We start from the raw sequence: 18,746 nt of genomic DNA, 5'->3' as shown, positions 1-18,746 counted from the left end.
TTCACCTCTGTCATTTTATTTGCCTGTGACAGGAACTCTTCCCCTATCAAATGCTCCTTTTTATATGCTTTAGATTTGTGGAGAGATGAAGGAATGAAAGAAACTTCCATACTTCTAGGACCTGTTCCAGAGTGTTCCAACTCTCAGGGAGAGCTCTAGGAGCTTTTCTAGGTAAGAGACTATTGATCTATGAGTAAGTTGTATAAACGTTGGCATTTTGATCTTGTTCCTACCTTGGTTATGCAGATCTTTTTTTATTTTGACTTCTAGCCATGTTTCAAATGTCAAAAAAAAGTAAAGCATACAGAAAAGAACATCTTAGAAGAGCATGTTGATGATAGGGTGAAAGCTGTTTTTTGGAGAATTTGAAGGGGCAAGCTGACAAATTACGTGAAATGATTTGATTGAAATGATTCCCTGTTAGGTAATACAGTTTCTAAATCCATATTTTTTAATAGTTAGAAAGGCCTGAAAATGTGACTTAATGGAAAATAACACTGTACTTGGGGCAAAGTACTAATACTTACACTAGCTGTGTAACCTTAAATAAGTGATTTACCTACACTAATTTTTAGTTTCTCAGCCATAAAATGGAAATAGGAAAATAGTTTTCTGTGACTCCAGCCTAGTATATACTCCAGTTTCCCTAAATTCCCTTGTGATACAAGCACCTAAAACAGTGCTTCTCAAATTCGATACAAATCATGTTAACATGCATTGTGAAATGCAGATTCAGATTTGGAGGGCTGGGGATCAAATGGAGATTTTCTTTTCTTTTTTTAAAATTTTTTTCAATGTTTTTTTAATTTGATTATTTATTTTTATATTTTATTTTTCTTAAAATTTACATCCAAATTAGTGTATAGTGCAACAATGATTTCAGGAGTAGATTCCTTAGTACCCATTGCCCATTTAGCCCATCCCCCCTCCCACAACCCCTCCCATAACCCTCAGTTTGTTCTCCATATTTGTGAATCTCTTATGTTTTGTCCCCCTCCCTGTTTTTATATTATTTTTGTTTCCCTTCCCTTATGTTCATCTGTTTTGTCTCTTAAAGTCCTCATATGAGTGAATTCATATGATTTTTGTCTTTCTCCAACTAATTTCACTTAGCATAATACCCTCCAGTTCCATCCATGTAGTTGCAAATGGCAAGATTTCATTCTTTTTGACTGCTGAGTTATACTCCATTGTATATATATACCACATCTTCTTTATCCATTCATCCATCAATGGACATTTGGGCTCTTTCCATACTTTGGCTATTATTGTTAGTGCTGCTATAAACATGGGGGTGCATGTGTCCCTTGGAAACAGCACACCTGTATCCCGTGGATAAATGCCTAGTAGTGCAATTGCTGGGTTGTAGGGTAGTTCTATTTTTAGTTTTTTGAGGAACATCCATACTGTTTTCCAGAGTGGCTGCACCAGCTGGCATTCCCAAAATGGGGATTTTCTTAACAAGCTTCCAGATAATACAAATTGAACTCACCTGGAAGCAGTTTGCTACTTACCTGGTAGTTTGTTAGAACTGCAAACTCCCCAGCCTCACCCAGACCTATAGAATCAGACTCTACATTTAGCAAGATGACCTGGGATTTGCATGCACCTTAAAGTTTGAGATGCACTTTCATAGCTTATAGTAGTGATTCTCAAAGTTAGAAATGCAAATTCTCAAACCTCCTCCACCCAGACTGCTGAGGTCTGAGAGGGAAATGAGGAAAATAGGTTTCTGGAAACTGAAAGAAAGGCGGTCCTTATATAGTGGCAAAGAACTTAGCTGAATTATGTTCTAGAGTTTTGTGAGCAGTAAAATTGGACATCAGTGCAGGCTATTTCTGAGCAAAGTATTGAAGGTGCAGCTTGGGTCCTCCTTGCTGCTTTAGTAAAATTCAAGAGGAGAGAGATGAATTGAAGAAGGCATTGTTAGGTATAACGGAACCAGAACTTGGAGATTTGGCACATTGTAAGCCTACTCATATTGCAAAAAAGTGAAAAAGTTTGTTCTGAAGAGAACGCTAAGTGTATGACTGAGCAACCACTTGATAAAGAGATCATAGATGTGGCTTGTGGATCTCATCAGTCATCTCAGCAGAAACCAGGAATGGAGATGGGATTGTACGAGCAGAGATGCTGTCAGTTTGGACCAAAGGGGGCAGAGAAAGTGGAACAGAATGACGGAGGGCTGTCAGACTTCTTGGATTCTATAGGATGGCACCATAGAGGCATTTGACTGCAATCATGCTTTATCCTTCAAAAAAAGGGGAAAATTGTCCTAAAGGTGATTCAGGGATCATCAGGGTCGCTAACACAATTTCAACAAGTCAGATCGCCTCTGCCTGACATGAGGATGTGACCCCTGATTAGGGTCCAGAAGGCAGGGAATCAAACCAGAGAGGATTGCCCTCGAGCTTTAAGATCTAATGGAATTTGCCCTATGAGGTTTTGGAATTGCTTGGGATTCATCATCCTTCCCTTCTTTTTCTCCTTTTGGAATGAGAATGTCTATCCTTTGCCTGTCCTGACGGTACTTTGGAAGGACATAACTTCTCTGGTTTCACAGGTTCACAGCGGGAGAGGAATTCTGCCTCAGGATGAGTCATACCTCGTGTCTCACCCATATCTGATTTAGATGATATTTACGTGAGACTTCAGACTTTAGACTTTGGAAATGATGCTGGAATGAGTTAAGACTTTGGGGGCTGTTGGTATGGAATAAATGTGTTTTGCAAGCAATAAAGACATGAATTTTGGGGTGCAGGGAAAGAATGCTACAGACTGAATTGTGTCCCCCAAATTCGTTTGTTGAAGTCAGCCAATGTGACTATATTTGGAGATAGGGTCTTTCAGAGGTACTTAAGATTAAATGAGGTCTTAATAATGGGGCCCTAATCTGATAGGACTTGTAATCAGATGAAGAGAACCCGATGTATGTACATCAAAGAAAAACCACTTAAGGACATGATGAAAATTCAGCTGTCTGAAAACTAGGAAGGAGGCCCTCACCAGGAACTGAATCAGCCAACACCTTGATCTTGGACTTCTCAGTTTCCAGAATTGTGAGAGATAAATACCTGTCTATGCTTAAGCTACCCAGGCTATGGAATTATGTCCTAGCAGCCTAAGATAGCAATCACCAAGAAAGGAGATGTGACAAGATGTGAAAGATGAGTAGGAGTTAACTATGGAAAGTCAATAGGAGAAGAAGAGAGTTCCAGGGAAAGGGAACAGCATGTGCAGAGACCTAGTGGTAAGAAGCAGCAAGACACATTCCCAGGGGACTAAAAGAAAGAGGAATTAGCTGGGTAGTGGAGTATTATATAACATGATCAGATTTTACATTTAGGAAAGAGTGGGTTAGAAGAAAGGAAAAGTGAAGGTAGACCAAAAACGTTGTAGTCCTGGTGAGATATAATGGTGGCTTAGGCTAGGGTGTTGATGTTGATGGTGATAAAGCTGGAGAGAAGTAGATAGACTCAAGGGATACTTAGGAAAGAAAATCAATACAATTTAGTGGTAGATTAGATGTTGGATAGAGAGGGAGGGATTGTCAAGGATATACCCTGGACTTTTGACTTGTTTAACTGGATAAATGATGTTGTTGTTCACTGAGCATTTAAGTTCTGTGTCTATTAAGATACAAGTAACACATGCAAGTTACATAAGTGAATTCTGGCTATCTGAGTGCAAGGAAATGGAGAGGAAATGCATCATGAATCCACCAAATCGAAGGATGCTAGAGCACAGGACCTGGAAACGAGGCAGGAATCCAAGCAAGTCCAGAAGTCCAAGAATCAGCAGTAATAAGAAGTGTCTTTTGACAAGAATCATCTGGCCAGAATACCCCTGACACTGCAAGAATCATGCCACTATAACCAAACATGAATCTTCATCCTATCTTCATTTATGTGGTCCATTTTCAAATTTACAATCCAAGGGAGCAGTATCTAATTCACTAGGTCATATGCCTAAGCTTTGTCTTCCAAGAGCAGGTAAGAGAGGAGCTGACGTCTTCAATGTCATTAGTGGGAGGTGGGGCACTTATCCTTTCCAAGACTATATTCATTGGGGACTGCCCCAAATAACAATGTGGTAAAATGCTAGAGAGTCAGAAATAAAATGAAAATACGTACACAATGGTGCACACCTTTGGCAGACCAATATTCACTCATATCCTTCTTCCTAAATTGTACTTCCCAAAAGACAGTTCCTCCTAACATAATGTATATTTTACTCATACCACAAAAACACACTTCTTTTCCAAATGAAATTAATCCCAACTCTTTCATCACTCTATCAAGTTACAAGCCTGAACTCCAGGAAATGTTCCTCACTCTTCTAGTTTCATTGTGATATATATTATTTACCCTGAAGACTAAATTTTAGAATTAACCATCACTGATAAGCCATATATATTATACTCCAGTATACAGTATAGAGAAAAGAACTCTTCACCAGGCCAGTAGTTTTTGGTTGCAGAAAAAAAAATGTAATCTTAAGGGACTAATCTTATATTTGAACCCCAAAGATTCTGTGATCAATTAGTCACTGGCAAAGATCCCTATAGTCACCCCCATTTCATATGCTGCTGCCATTATACTAATAGGCCCACCATTCCTCCAGAGATGAGTGACCTATCTGGCTTCTACCACCTTACAGACTCACTGTTCCTACTGAAATCAGAAAACCCATTTCCATTTCAGCTTCTCCCACAGCCTCTAGAGAACAACCACTACTCCTCTTTTGTAATATGCCAGAGCTTCAATCACAATGTATGTCTCAGAGCCCTAGAAAATGGAATGTCTTCTAGGACTGCTTGAGAAATGTATTCATTGGATGGGTGAACAGGACCAGGACACCTATGATAAATCAAATCCAGTATTCCAATCTCCCTATCATTTGAGTTATTTTCTCTATGTTATTCTAAGACATTTCTGACGTGTCAAGTTCATCTGTAAGTCTAGCTTAGTGTTATTCAGCCCATCTTCTTTCCATCACATGGTATCAGGAATTAGGAATCTCCAATAGGTGAACTCATATCAATAATTATATTCAGCCTAATCTAAAACCGTTCCTCCATCTTTGGCCATATACACTAAAATTATGTGTTCTCCAAATTACTGCTGATGTGAATTGGTAAAGTCCTACAACCCTTTGATATCTAAGCCTTCTCTTTCTGGATTTCACTTTTTAAGATTTTTTAATGTTTATTTTTGAGAGAGAGAGAGAAACAGTGTGTGTGTGTGTGTGTGTGTGTGTGTGAATGTGTGTGTGAGTGTGAGAGTGGGGGGAAGGGGCAGAGATAAAAGGAGAGAGAATCCCAAGGAGGCTCCACACTGTCAGCACAGAGCCCTTTGTGGGGCTCAAACTCATGAACCGTGATGAGATCATGGCCTGCGCTGAAACCAGGAGTCAGATGCTTAACTGTCTGAGCCACCCAGACACTCCCAGATTTCATTTTTATAATTGGTGTCCTGGAGCTCTTGGTATTCTAATTGTGAATACAAGTCTGCAAATAATTCCAGTTCCCTCTAGCAGCATAACCACTTTATATAAGGGAATAATAGTCACATGTTGTTTCCATAAACCCTATTTATCTTTCTAATAAATCCCGTTCTTCCTTTTATTGTTGGCTGAAGGAGACCAGTAATGCTTTCTGTTGTTTGCAATCAAAAGCATCTTCTAAAATCAAAGAATTTAGAACCAGGAAGTAGGGAGTTACAGAAAATCATGAAAGCCTCCTTGGTGTTACAGGAAGATAATCTAGAAGTTCATGGACAATAACTGAAAGGTAATTAAATTATTATCTTTGGTCACCTGCACTCCAGTACCCAACTGCTATAACAAAATGGGGGGACATTGTTGCCACCACCAGTAAATGATTTGACCAATTCAGTGACTATGTTAGTGTTAGTGTTTTTAACAGAATTAGAAATCTTTAAAAAAAGAGATCATCAGGGGCACCTAGGTTACCCAGTCAGTTAAGCATCCTACTCTTGATATCAGCTCACATCTTGATTTCAGGGTCATGAGTTCAACCCCATGTTGGTTCTACACTGGGTGTGGAGACTACCTCTAAAGAGAGAGAGAGAGAGAGAGAGAGAGAGAGAGAGAGAATTCAAATACCTAAATGTTTGGCTCACAGTATGAACTAAAACCTGGGAACATCTAGTGACTGTTCTGGAAGTGACTATTCCAGTTCTGACTAAAAGAAACTTTCATCTCTAGCAAAACGTAATCCCAAATCAGATTTTCATCACCCCTGGCATGGATTTTTGGGGGGTTTGTCATGGTTTAATGTCCAGTTAGCTAGTTCTCACATGGAAATAAGATTGCAAACAAGTGGTACCAAAAGAATTTGGATGAGAGCAGAGAGAAGGACCCCTTCCAAATAAGTACCCTTGTCCTCAAAAACAGGCTTGGGAAATCAACAGGAATGGAGATCCTTCTGGAGGTTCTAGAACCACAAAGGACCGTAAACATCTTTTAGGAGGAATAATCTGGCCCAAAGACTAAAACCACTGCAGTAAAATACCATTATTGCCATCTAAGCTTGGAATAAATGCTAAAGACATTTTTGTGTTTTAATCAGTTACTTGGGAGGCAAGGAAGAAATCAGAAAAGACTTGATCATGTGCTATGAACTGGCTGCCTTGACATTGGAGAGAATGAAAAACAGGCTCTTCTAGATTCAGTAGTAGAGAGTTGAGAATTTCTCCCTCTTGGGACTGAGGAGTCTCCCCTAGATTGGAAAGGCAATGTTGGAAGGAGCAGCGTCTAAGAAAAGAGGCGGATGAAATTAGAGATATGTTGAGATTGACACGTTTTGAGACATACAATAAAAGAAGATCTGGATACACAGATCTAAAACTCTGAGAGGCCTGGACCAGAAGTATTAATTTGAACATTTTTTTGCATATGTATGTTAAATGAAGCAGTGATCCTGAATGACATTAGTCAGGAAGAGAGTGAAATTAAGAAGATAGGAAGTTCCAGAACTGAGCCTTAAGGAAATGCCTACATTTAAAGGTCAAGACGAGGCTGAATAAGCAAGAAACAAAATAGAAGAATTGGTCAGAGGTGTTGAAAACCAAGAGATTGTTGTGTCACAGAAATCAAGGGAAGAATGTTTCCAAAAGCAGGGAGTGATAAACATTGTTGAATGCGACTGAGAGGTGAAGTCAAATGAAAATTTGAAATTATCTCAGGAATTTATGATATGGAGGACATTGGACACCTTCATTAGAGCTTGTTTTCATGGAGTGACAAGGCTAGAAGCCAGACTGGAGTAGGTTGAGCAATGAGTGGGAGGTGAGGAATTGTGGACAGCTGGTGTCATTAACAACTATTGAGGAAATGTGACTGCAAAGAGAGAGAAGGACAGGGTAGTACCTGGAGCCTGGAGGGAGAGAGGGTTTTAGGTTTTGGGTTTGGGTTTTTTGTTTGTTTCTTTGGTTGGTTGGTTTTGTTTTGGTTTTTGTTTTTTTGTTTTGTCTTATTTTTTGTTTTGTGGGTTTTTGTTTTTTGTTTTGTTTTTTCTTTCTTTTTTGTGTGTTATTTGTTAGTTTGGTCTCTTTAGTTGAAGAAACTTTATCGTGTTTAAAATCAAAAGGAAGAATATAGAAGGCAAGATCAAAATACACAAGAGAAAACAAATAATAAATAGTATAATGTTATGGATAAAGTGAGAGGCTTTAAAGTCCAAAACACAGGTGGTGGGTTAGTCTCCGGCAGGAGGAGAGAGTCCCTCTGTTGTAATGACATGAGACCCTGTGCAGAAGTGTATATTTTGTGTTTGAAATAGACAAGCTGAGGGAGATCTTAACAGTTGGCCGCTGTTTTCTCTGTAAATGAAGAATAGCATCTGCTGGACACGAAGGTGCTAGAGTTGAGTTTTTCAACCTCAGTATTATTGACATTTGGAACCAGACAATTCCGTATTACGTGGGCTTTTCCTGTGCATTATAGGATGTTGAGCGGCACTACCCCAGCCCTGCCCTTCCAGCTGTGACCATCAAAACTGTCTTCAGACACAGTCAAATGTCCCCTAGGGACTGGGGTAGGGGGCAAAAGGATTGGGAGTTACCGAGCTAACGAAAGTAGAAGAAGATGGAGAAGGTCAGAAAGTGTTGTGTAGGGTGGGAAAGTAAATTGACCAAATACACGAGAGAGGCTCGAAGGGCAGTTGTGAGGCCCACTTGAAGTTGGATATGGATCCTGGTGCAACCAGTCTGTCGTACTGGAGTTTTTCTACCAAGGACTGGCAGCTGGGGCACAGGCACTGAAAAAGCAGATGTTTGTGTTCCCCGGGGATTGAGGTTTTTGCCAGAGAAATGTTACAAAAAGACAGAAGGACAAAAGGTTTAGAATATTGGTAGGATATTTATTGAAATTATGAACCGCAGAATCTAAGCAGGTCGTGGGGAAAAGGGCAGATGAAAAAAATTCTCTTCTTAAAGAAGAATGTTGTAATAAGTTTAGGAGCTAGAAATGAAGTTTTGACCTAAACATCTTTAAGATGCACACACACACACACACACACACACACACACACACACACACATTTTTTTCAAAAACAGTTTTACATCATCGCTTCTTCATGTACTAAATGAAGGAAATGAGAATAAATAGAAAATAATATGAGTTCTGGGGGTGCCTGGTTGGCTCAGTCAGTTAAAACCTCTGGTTTTGGCTCTGGTCACAATCTCACGGTTTAGGTTCGAACCCTGAGTGGGGATCTGTGCTGACCATATGGAGTCGGCTTGGGATTCTTCTCTGTCTCACTCTCTCTCTGCCTCTCTCCTCCTCAAAATAAATAAATAAACCTAAATCATCACCATCACCATCATCATCCTCATCATCATGAGTTCCATTTACTTTGTATCCCAATTTCAACATATTGTTTCTCTTTTCAGTTTCTCCTGAACTAGATCTGAAACTGTTGCAATTTTACATTTGCATTTCAAGTTTCCAAGTCCCTTGTTTTGTTACAGGTAATGTTCAAATAGTGAGGCACTTATGAAATGACTAAGGACTCTGTTTTTACTTAAAGATTGGTCACGAAAATGTCTTGAAAAGCTGTTGTAGAGCAGTGCCCAGAATTAAATCTTTATTTTCTAGAAAGCTCGGTAACACCGAAGGGAGAAATGAACAACGGCAAAGTCTATTTTGAGAGGTGGGAAGAACCAATGAGCCAGTTTCTTTTAACTGGATATAGCCTGTGAGGGGTAAAGCAAAGCAAAACAAAACAACAACAGCCAAATAACAACAACCTATTTTGAATTGAACTAAAAGCTTTCAAACAAAGAGGAAAGCAAATCATACCCAAAACTGAAAAGTAGCTACATCTTTTAGTCAACCAAACAGGGTTTGGATCATTTGAATCTACTAAAAAAAAAAAAAAAAGCAGAAGCGGCATGGCAGAACAGACCTCAGCTAAGAAAAGTCCTCTTCGATTAGTGCAGATAATTCTCTCTACATGCCAGATTTCTGTAGCTTGAAAAAGAAATTGCACCTGTTTTACATTTACGTGTTTACATTTTTTATGGTTATTTTTGAGAGAGAGAGAGACAGAGACAGAGACAGAACGCAAGTGGGGGAGGGGCAGAGAGCGAGTGAGACAGAATCCGAAGCAGGCTCCAGGCTCTGAGCTGTCAGCACGGAGCCCAACGAGGGGCTGGAACTCAGCACTGCAAGATTATGACCTGAGCCGCTTAACCGACCAAGCCAGCCAGGCGCCCCTACATCTAGGTGTTTAGAAATTTGTGCCTTTATGTGTGTTTTTTTAATGACAAGGAAAGATACAGAATATATTAAATTTGACTGTCTATGAGGAAGGAAGAATGATTTCTTATTTTCCTTAATATTTTTTCTTTTTTTTTCAAATTTTTACAAAAACATGTCTCTGTACTAAAATAAAATTATTACATTTTAATGATTTGGTATCAAAAGAAAGTAGAGAAACAGGTGGTCCACATAAACAGAAAAATGATAGTGATTAGAAAGAGAAAATCAATGATAAAACCTCTTCCATTTTTCATTTGTTTCCATGTTTTTAAATGAGAAAATTTAGAGGTTTAACAAAAGCATTACACATCTGCCTTCAAGGTCAAGTAGGAAAGAGAGATATTACTCACTACACTACAAATAAAGTTTTTGAAGGCAAGACAGAGAAGGGAGGAAAACCAGAAAAAAATGTTTATTTGAACTTATGAAAGAGAGCACAACTATGCTGCTGTATGAGATAGGTACAAACACGCTGTTATTGGAAGAATTTTCAGTTTTCTTTTTTTTTGTTGGTCCACATCTTCTATATTTTCTGTAGCATGTATTATATTTTTGCTACGAATGTAAAATTATAAAAATACAAAAAACAAAAATCAATTTAAGAGGGAAAAATGTAAGTTTAATGGGAGTATGAATACTGTAAGAAAGCGGAAAAACAGAAAATTTCTTACTATGTCCTGCTTTTTATTATTTCTTGAAGGCGTGGAGCATAATGGTTTTTATTTTGGTAGGATTAAGTGAACATAAAGGAGTCATACATGGATTCTGCTATAAACTTGATAATATGTCCTATTAAATACCCATAATTTCTTTACAAAATAGAATAGTCAGTTCTTCAAAATATTTCAACTTTTTCAGTTAAAGATATTGGAGATGATAGGTAGGTGGATAGATAGAATAGACAGATACAAATTCTATCTCTTTGGTCTACCCGGTGATGACTGTATTGGAATTCTGATACCAGGTTCCCCAAGTGCTTAATAATAATAAACTAATAATAATAAATAACACTATATTAATACTTATTGTAATGACTGTACTTAATCTTGTATTGAATTTAATTAATGTAATATAATGTAATATTGGATTAATCATAACTAACATTTAAATAATATGACATAATTAATATTATTGATTATTAATAGTTGTTATACCTTACAGTGGTATTCTCTTATATGCATATGATATATAATTTGATCCTCACAACAACTCTTTCAATTAGGAGTCGCCATGATTTTACAGAAGAAATTGAGGCTAAGTGTTTAAATAATCCACAGAAATCAGAGCTAGTTTTAAAAATAGGTCTTCTGATTCTTAATCCAAATCCTCTGCCCCTGCATCATTTTGCCTAGTTTAAGCTGTCTACTTGGAGCAAGTTAACTTCTCCCAGAAACGTTTTGGTCACTACAGTGCTGTGAGGTACACTTAACTTAATAGTAATTTTCCATATGTCAAAATATGAATGATATTACTTGTCTATGTTTTACTTAATAGGAAAGAGTGTATACAAGTGATTCATAACTCAAAAACATTCCCTTGGTTTGACTACTCAATAAAAATATGTATTTCTCAAGCTGAGAAATTGTAGTATTTTCCTCTGTGGACTTGAAAATGTTTCTTGACATTATATTCTCTACTTACTACTTTTCAAACTTAAATATTTAATAATACTATTTAGTACCATGTCACTTCATCTTGCTATTTTTATTTTTATTTTTTGCTTAAGGTATTTCATGGTTCTTGAGAAATATTTTTTTATAAGCTAGTTCTGAAAGGAATACATTCTTTTTGTAATAGCTTTATTCACATATAATTCATATATCACAAAAATCACCCATTTAGAGTGTACAATCCAAAATTTTTTGAGACAGAGAGAGAGAGGGAGCATGAGCTGGGGAGGGGCAGAGGGAGAGGGTGAGAGAATCTTAAACAGCCTCCATGGCCAGCATACAGCTCTCCTTGGGGCTTGATCTCACTACTGTAAGATCATCACCTGAGCCGAAATCAAGACTTGGACGCTTAACCAACTGAACCACCCAGGCGCCCCAATTCAATATTTTTTAACATATTCAGAGTCAAGCAAGTGTCATGACAATTGACTTTAGAACCTTTTTATTACCCCCAAAAGAAATCTAATACCCTTTAGTGGTGACCTTCCATTCCTCCAGGACCCCAGTTCAAGACAATCACCAATTTACTTTCTGTCCCTATAGATTTACATGTTCTAGACATTTCTGTAAACGCAACCATACCATATGTGGTCTTTTGTGAATGCAATCTTTAACTTAGCATAAAGTTTTCAGGTTTCATCCATGTTGTAGTATATGTCAGTACTTCATTCCTTTTTATTGCTAAATCATATTTCATTGTATAGATAGATACACTGTATTCTATCAATTTATGGACATTTATATTGTTTATACCTTTGGCTATTATAAATAATGTAATGTTGCTGTGTATTATGAATAGTGCTGTTATGAACAGTTATGGACAGACTTTTATGTACACAGATACTTTCATTTCTCTTGGGTATAGACTTTAGTGCTAGAATTGCTGGTTCATTCGGTAACTCTATATTTACCCTTTTAAAAAGCTGCCAGACTACTTTCCAAAGCAACTGCACCATTTTACTTTCCCACTAGCCAGGTATGTGAATTCAAAATACTTTTGCAAGGAGAGAGAAATGATGATGCTACATACACTTAATAAAATGTACTTAATGGAACATTATATATAGCCTATTAGTTAATTGAAGTTTCACAAATTTACCTTTCCTTTCTTCTTTCAGTAATTTATTCTACTCTATAAACACCTATGGAATAAAAGAAATTTACTTGAGAAAACTGAATTCCTTATAATGGCTACTTTTTTTTTTTTAAGAAGGAGAGGTAGAGAGAATATGAGCAGGGGAGGGGCACTGGAAGAGTGGGGGGTGAAAGAGAAAGACAGAGAGAGAGAATCTTAAGAAGGCACCACAACCAACGTGGAGCCCGACTCGGGGCTCAATCTCACTACTGTGAGATCAGGACCTGAGCCGAAATCAAGAGTCAGATGCTTAACTGACTGAATCATCCAGGCGCCCCTAATGGCTACCTACTTTTAAGAATATTGACATTAATTTTTTTTTAACTTATTTATTTTTGAGAGAGAGACAGACAGAGCACAAGCATGAGCAGGGAAGGGGCAGAGAGAGAGGGAGAGAGAGAATCCCAAGCAGGCTCTGCAATGTCAGCACAGAGCCTGATGAGGGGCTCAAATTCATGAACGATGAGATCATGACTTGAGCTGAAATCGAGAGTTGGGCATTTAACCAACTAAGCCACCCAGGCGCCCCGCAATTAATTTTTTGATAGAGATATATGTGGTTTTCGATATTAAGAATATAAAATGGGCCCTCTGCCCCGTCTACTGCAAGAATGAAGAACATTCTCAGCAATCAGACTGTTGATATTCCAGAAAATGTTGACATCGTGCTGAAGGGACACACTGTTATTGTGAAGGCCCCAAAGGAAACCTGCTAAGGGATGTCAACTACATCAATGTAGAACTCAGTCTCCTTAGAAAGAAAAAGAAGAGGCTCCAAGTTGACAAATGGTGGGGAAATAGGAAAGAACTGGCTACTGTTTGCACTATCCGTAGTCATGCACAGAACATGATCAAGGGTGTTAAACTGGGCTTCACTACAACATGAAGTCTGTGTATGCTCACTTCCCCATCAACATTGTAATTCAGGAGAATGGTTCTCATTGAAATTCAAAATTTCCTGGGATAAAAAATATATCAGCAGGGTTCGGATGAGGCCAGGTGTTGCTTATTCAGTATCTGAGGCCCAGAAAGATGAGTTAATTCTTGAAGGAAATGACATCAAACTTGTATCAAACTCAGCTGCTTTGACACAGCAAGCCACAACAGTTACAAGCAAGGATATCAGAAAATTTTGGGATGGTGTCTCTGTTTCTAAAAAAGGAACAGTCCAAAATGCTGATGAATAAGATCTGAGTTGTCCAGATGATTTTTCAGACTTATTTGTGATATGTTAAAGATGCAACAAAAGCTGTATTAATTTGAGGCTTTTTCTTAAACCCAATATTCTTTACAACTATTTGGCAAGCAAACCATTCAGAAGTAAATTGTAGTGTGCTAAGAACAGTAACAGAAGGAATAGTACAGGAATTTTTTTCCAGTAAAACTTCATGGGATAAGTGGTTTGAATGTGATTTTTGAAGGAATATTAGGGGTATTTCAAGCAAGAGGAATATGGTACCCATGACACTCAACACCACATGGCTGTTCATCGCTGGATATAGAACTTTTGGGGGAGATCCTGAAGGCATCTAATTTTGCAGAGGCATGAATTTGAGTATTTGTGAGGTAGGTGTGCTTGAGTCACTTGTCTGCATACCAGTAACTTTTTGTGAAAAATCAGTTGAGGAGTGGAACAAAGTGATAGGCCTTAGTAAGGTTAATTTGTGTTCATGATAAATGTGGTTGTTGTGTCCAAAATCCTCTTACTCTCTACTTTACCTCAGCTATTTATTCCCATATGCTAGTCCTTGATATTTTTAGAAATTGATAACCCTTCATAATTGCTTAATTCCATGTGCCACACTTTATTTTTTCATGTAAGAAAACATTTTTTATGTTTATTTGTTTTTGAGAGAGAGAGAGAGACAGAGTGCAAGTGGGGGAGGGGGAGAGAGAGAGAGGAAGACACAGAATCCTAGGCAGGCTCCAGGCTCTGAGCTATCAGCACTGAGCTTGATGTGGGGCTCGGACCCACCAACCATGAGATCATGACCTGAGCCAAAGTCAGATGCTTAACCGACTGAGCCACCCAGGCGCCCCACCATGTGCCACACTTTAAATATGTTACCATGCTAGACTATTTTTAATTTAGCAGGGTTGCCCCCCCCCACCCAATTCCTGCAGTCTTCCGCATCTCACTCGATGGAAACCCTAACTCTCTGATTTCTCAGGCAAAATACAACACTACACATTCAATCCATCAGAAAAGTGCACATTCTGCATTCAAAATAAGGTATGTTTAAAGATTTAAAGAAATTTAAAAAAAAGGGGTGCGTCGGTGGTTTGGTCGGTTATGCTTCCCACTTCGGCTCAGGTCGTGATCTCATGTTTCATGAGTTTGAGCCCGGCATAATAAGGCTCTGTGCTGTTGGAGCCTGAGCCGCCTTCAGATTCTGTGTCTCCCTCTCTCTGCCACTCTACTGGTCATGCTCTGTCTCTGTCTCTTTCTCTCTCAAAATAAATCAACATTAAAATTTTTTAAATAAATAAACATTTAAAAAATTAAGAAAAAGAGCAACCACTTGTAATATATAGATCTTATTGAGGATCTCGATTTAAAGTGAACCAACTAGATTGTTTATTTTAACGAATTGATCTTTGATTTGATGATAATGGTTAAGTTTTTAAGAAATATGAGTGAAATGGTCAACTATAGTTTGCTTTGAAATATTTGAAGTGGAGTTGGGGAGGGCATTAGATGGAGTTCTAAATGAAACAGATTACCTATAAATTGATATTTGTTGAAACTGAAAAAAAAAATGGATGGCAAGTTTAGGCACTTGATATTTTAATTTCTTGTTCATTACTGTTCAAGCGACAATAGCATCATAATCGTGGAATTCATTATACACATTTAATATTTGAGAGAAACTGGAAAACCTAACAATCTCAGTGGATGTTCAATAACTATAATCTAAGAGCCAGATTAAGTGTCTCAAACTCAACACATTTTAAGTTTAGTAATTTGTAGAAACCCTATCTGCCAGTTCCAGACCATTAAGTCTAACAGATATATGGGTCACTGATTTGGAATTCTTCCCTTCATTTTTCCTATGTTAATTTCAATATGTCCCTCTCATTCCCACAGGCAGGACCAGCATTAATTGTGCTAAACAAATAGACTACCTGTTGTGCTTTCAGTGGAAGCAATTTGTTCAGATACAACCTGCAACAAAAGATCTGCTTTTACCTTAGCCCCTCATGAATCTATTAATTGCAGAAGAATGCTCCAAGTGAACTTGAAAAATAAGTTCAGTGGACAAAGAACTGTAAGTGAATTCCTATCTGTTTACAGAAACCCAGGGCTAAGACAAAATTCTGCCTTGAAAGACAAAATGAAAAACTGAACACATAGTGCAAACAGCACAATTATTTTGCAATGAAATTGGGAAGCAAAGTGCTGTCGTGTCATAGTTGTAGATCATTTCTCCAAAACAGGAACAAGCACATGTGGTTTCATTTCATTTAATTTCATGAAAAAAATTTTCAATTGGGCAGAATAATGTATTACAACTTTTCTAAGTTTACTTGGCTTTTCTGGAAAAGTGTATGATCTTTTATGGGACAGAGAATGAAGAGGAAAAAATTTTTGAAGAAAAAGTGACTCCTTTTAAAAATGTACCTAATGAATTCAAAACTAAGGAAACATTTTGTATTTTCTCTATCCATAGAAAGAAACTTTTTCCTTTCATTTCACTCAATTGAAATAGTATATGCTCTTCAAGTCATAAAATTCAAACATTTTATATACAAGGACTTCTAAGGGTTATTGTTGGCCTTCTCTGCATAGCCTTTTTGCCCTGAATCTTTGGTTTCCTGATTCTTTGAGCACTAAGCAGTAATATTCTCCTCACTTGGAGACTTTGCCATCATTGACATTTTCTAAAGGCTTTAAAGAACTATAAAGTTAGTTACTTGGCAAATTTTTTGGTCCTATTTATATAGAGAGTGGAGACACATTGTAGGACCCGCTGCCTACCAAACCTGAGACTGTTCCCCCAATTCCTCTAATGGGTATTATTTAAATAGAAGACAGAAGTTAAAAAGTGACAACCATGTGAAGAACCACATAATCCTAAATTTCTTGCTTGCCATGCTTTTCTGGTTTCTTCCTTTTAAGAATCCTCTAGACACTGTTCTTTGACTATCTTGAACATTAATTCCCTTTTTAGGGAAGGAGAAAAATTGAATTAAATTTCTCAAATACCTATTGTGCCAGACACATTAGTTATACCATTTAATCTAAGAGCCACAGCAATGTTACAGATGAAGAATGAGAGATGTAGGAGATAGGTAACTTATCACCCATGGTCATACAACCAAGGACATGCATGTCCTGTATAATAAATTATTCTCTCATTCAAACTTTTGCCAACTTAACTCAGAAAAATTTCTCCCTGTACTTATCTCTTTCAGTCCTTTTGTTAATCAGGTCAAAACAAAACAAAAACAAAAACATCATAAAGGTAATTCTAGTGATACACTTGAAACCAAAAGAAAGCTATATGTATGTAATGAAGGAAAACTCTACTTAAGATCTTCCATCAACCTTTGTGACCTTGAAAGTAGGCTTAGAATCTTTCTGAAATAATCATTCTATCTCCTCTTCTTCCAAATAAATGTTTGTCCTCAGGCTCCAACATTCAAGATAAATAAAACACTTTCTAATTTAATGCTGCTTTGATTACTAGCATTGCCACAGGACTTTTCCAACATTTTATTCTTCCCTAGGGTCTTAGATCTTTGTAGAGTAGACTAGCAACCCAAAGCACCATTTACAACTTTGTTTCTATGGAGAGAAGTGCTTTGAAAATTCCAAAGATCTAATGCACAAATACTTGGTGGAACACAATGTTTTTAAGTTGGGGACTGCTAATATTTATGAAATGAGTGTTCAAAACAAAAACAGATGTTTCAACAGGAACATGCAGGGACAGAGGGGTCTCATTGATTTAGCCTCTTACTGCCCCCTCCCACACATACACAAAGGTGATTGGAGTCCTATAAAAATAATCTATTATACAGATATAATATATAATCTACTATGTAATAATAATCTATTATACTCCAAAGTAAATTGAGGAGTGGGAGAAAAAGAACCAGGGTATAACTGTAGCCCTTCACATGACCGCAAATGTTACTGACACTTTACTTTAAAACTTTGGTTAGTTCCTATCTTAATAAACTTCCTGTAAAATTCAGAGCTGCCCAATGAAGTATTGAAAATTAAAGATTAATATTAACAATGAACTATTTTTTTTACATGTTACATTTTGTTTTTTTAGAAATAAAGGCCAAAACCTACTGTGACATGAAATTTGAAGATAATTAGAAAATCAGCAACAATAAGATTGTATCAGAAATCTAACATGTTGGACAATTTCAGTAGTTAAATGCTACCCGTATATATGAAGTGCATTTCTTTTGTCATATTACTTTTTATTTTTAAATCAAAGAAAAAATTTCAAAAGGATTCTTCCATAAACTTCTACATAGTACCTTCTGGAAACTCCCTACTAAGAAATACTTTTGCACTTTAATTTTCTGGGATTTGAAACTTGAAAAAAATATTCATTCACCGCAGTTTTAATAAAAATATTATCACTTTTCCCCCCTATAGCCCTGTTTATAATTATTACTACATATAATTTTAGGCACGTTAATATAAGAGTTAAATGTACCCCTTGTTAAATATTATTTTAAAAACAGACAAATCCAAGCAGCCAAATAAATTGGGGATTTCTTTGCGCCTTGGGGGGTGTCTCTAACCAAAACCAGGTTTTAAAAAAATTAATTGATTGAAAAGATTTTATCTTGACACACAAAAATTTACAATTTACAAAAAAAGATACAGAGATATAAGCATTGAAAAAGGAAAAAGTAAGAATTAGGTTTGCAGGCAAACCTGAAAAAAGTACAAGGGACACATAACTTCAGTACTAGCTCATCAAATTGGAAAACACAGCAAGAATTTAAACAGAAAAACCACACAGAATCACTAAGGTTGCTAAGTTCCCATTAGACTACTCATAACAACAACAACAAAAAACAGCAACTTTATCACAATCATTGTATTCACAAAGATCATGACATATCTTCAGGTAGATGAGGTGGGCGAGTATGGATTTATTGGACACAGTCAAGGTTATATTATC

At 37.1% G+C, this 18,746-nt stretch overlaps 1 long non-coding RNA gene and 1 pseudogene across 1 annotated transcript; both read left to right on the top strand.

The window, feature by feature from the left end:
* LOC123385529 lies at window positions 1-18,197 on the top strand. The gene is made up of 3 exons (XR_006598220.1): window positions 1-171; window positions 15,680-15,860; window positions 17,877-18,197. It is a non-coding gene; the product is annotated as an uncharacterized LOC123385529 (long non-coding RNA).
* Window positions 13,203-14,385, top strand: LOC109499870 (annotated as a pseudogene).
* Window positions 18,198-18,746: the final 549 nt, after the last annotated feature.

The sequence above is a fragment of the Felis catus genome, chromosome B2 (assembly GCF_018350175.1).
Source record: "Felis catus isolate Fca126 chromosome B2, F.catus_Fca126_mat1.0, whole genome shotgun sequence".
Classification (NCBI taxonomy): domain Eukaryota; kingdom Metazoa; phylum Chordata; class Mammalia; order Carnivora; family Felidae; genus Felis; species Felis catus.
This window is presented reverse-complemented; position numbering and strand designations above follow the sequence as displayed.